The 2500-nt window shown below is 46.6% G+C and overlaps 1 pseudogene; it reads left to right on the top strand.

The window, feature by feature from the left end:
* LOC142916735 (28S ribosomal RNA) overlaps nucleotides 1–2500 on the top strand; it is a 10595-nt pseudogene that overhangs the window by 4345 nt on the left and 3750 nt on the right.

The following is a 2500-nucleotide window of genomic DNA, read 5'->3' as shown; positions in this document are numbered from 1 at the left end:
GCGTCCTTAGTCCTGGATGGCACTGAACGTCATGAATGCCGAATCCCGAACGCAGATGTATATCGTTTTTACTGCGAAAAATGGGAGAAGGTGTTGCCATTCAATGGCCTGGGCCAATTTAAGTCATCAGGTGTTGCAAATAACGAATACTTTGAGCCCCTAATTTCGGTGGAGGAAGTTCAGACTGCCATACGGGCCATTAAACCAACGTCAGCAGCTGGGCCAGATGGCCTAACAAGGGCTGCAATCTGTGCTGCCGACCCCGAGGGTCGGACACTGACAGCCCTATTTAATGCATGGATGATTACAGGAATTATTCCCAAAGAGTTGAAAAAGAATAGGACGATTCTTATTCCTAAGGTTATGGATGATGAAAAGCTGAAAGAATTGGGGAACTGGAGACCAATAACGATCGGTTCAATGATTCTGAGATTATTTTCCAGAATAATGACTGCACGTCTTGCTCGTGCTTGTCCCTTAAACCCAAGGCAGCGTGGTTTTATAGCGGCATCTGGCTGCTCTGAAAATCTTAAGGTGCTACAGGACCTTATGAGACATGCTAAGAAATTGCACAGGCCGTTGGCTGTCATGTTTATCGACATAGCGAAAGCTTTTGACTCGGTTTCGCATGCTCATATTTTATGGGTGTTAAGGCACAAGAAAGTAGATGAACACGTGGTGGGCATCATCCAGAACGCCTACGATCAGTGTACGACCTCGTTCAAAAGCAATGGCGAGTCGACTCGAGAAATTAGCATACGTGTTGGTGTCAAACAGGGTGACCCCATGTCACCCCTGCTCTTCAATCTTGCCATGGACCCTTTGATATGCACCCTAGAGTCACACGGAGTTGGGTACTCCATTGATACCGACCACGTGACAGCTCTTGCGTTTGCTGATGATTTGGTGTTGGTGAGCGAATCTTGGGTTGGTATGGCCGCCAATCTAGCGATCTTGGAATCATTTTGTGGGCTATCGGGATTGGAGGTTCAGGCCAGAAAGTGCCAGGGCTTCATGATAAGCCCAACCAAAGATTCATATACGGTGAACAACTGCGACCCATGGACTATCAAAAATAAAGATGTCCATATGATCCAACCTGATGAATCAACGAAATACCTTGGTCTGAAAATTGGCCCTTGGACTGGCACTATACAGCCTGATCTACATTGTCAGCTAAAGACATGGATCTCGAAAATCGATGAGGCGCCTCTGAAGCCAACTCAGAAGGTTGAACTACTCAATGCCTATGCCCTACCCAGATTGTTATATCCTGCAGACCACTCGGACTGCAAGCAATCAACTCTCCGTGGGTTGGACCAAGAGATTAGAAAGGCGGTAAAAGGATGGCTCCACCTTCCCGCTTCAACTTGTGATGGACTGTTATATGCCAGAGCCCGAGACGGAGGCCTTGCCATCTTGAAACTGGAAAAAACAATCCCTTCGGTTCAAGTTAGAAGGCTGCAACGTATAGCAAACTCGTCCGATGCTATCACCCGTAATATTGTGTCCTCGCAGGGTATGGAGGAAGAATACCGTAATTTGTGGGTACGAGCAGGGGGTGACAGTGATGCAATCCCAACATTCGTTCTCAGGGACTCGGTGTCAAAAGAACCTGTATATCCGAGACCCTGCGATTGGAGGGAGCATGAATTTCAGAGATGGTGCGAAAAGCCGGTTCAAGGAAGGGGCATTGTAAACTTTGCGCATGATAGAATCAGTAATGCTTGGTTGAGGCCATGGTGCGGCTTTAAACAATGCTTCTTTATCGCAGCACTACAACTAAGGGCAAATATTTACCCAACAAGAGAAAGCTTGAACAGAGGCAGAGATGGGGCCTTACGTTCCTGCAGGAAATGCTCTGCCAGACTCGAGTCCCTTTCGCACATTCTCGGTCAATGTCCTGCAGTACAGAAAGCAAGAATTGCGCGACATAACAAGATCAGTAACATTCTGGCAGACGAAGCGGCTAGATTGGGCTGGTCTGTATACAAAGAGCCACGGTTCATATCCGAGACGGGAGAGATGAGAAAGCCTGACCTCGTGTTTGCAAAAGATGAGGAGGCGGTTGTGATCGATGTCACCGTCCGTTTTGAGCTTTCAAAGAATACCTTGTCAGATGCTGCCTCGCACAAAGTTTCGTACTATACCCCTCTTGGTGATCAAGTCAAAGTGCTGACGAAGGCTAGCAAGGTCACATTCTTTGGATTCCCGGTTGGGGCAAGAGGAAAGTGGCCCCTTGAGAATAACGAGGTACTTACCTCCCTGGGCCTGACCAAACCCAGAACGACATCACTGGCCAAGATGATTTCCCGCAGAACGCTGCTTTTCTCTCTTGATATTCTGAGAATGTTCTGTGGAAATTATGCGGTCTATGAACAGTCATAGACAACCTCCGAAACAAATAATAGTTTTGTTTTAAGATGTCATTTGTTTTAGATTGATTTTGTTATTTTCGAAGGTGAAGTCGGTTTTTATTTCATTTTACTATTTTCCACAA

This window comes from Petromyzon marinus, unplaced genomic scaffold (genome assembly GCF_048934315.1).
Source record: "Petromyzon marinus isolate PM22_M1 ecotype Great Lakes invasive population unplaced genomic scaffold, UKy_Petmar_22M1.pri1.0 PM_G_Scaffold_40, whole genome shotgun sequence".
Classification (NCBI taxonomy): Eukaryota; Metazoa; Chordata; class Hyperoartia; order Petromyzontiformes; family Petromyzontidae; genus Petromyzon; species Petromyzon marinus.
This window is presented reverse-complemented; position numbering and strand designations above follow the sequence as displayed.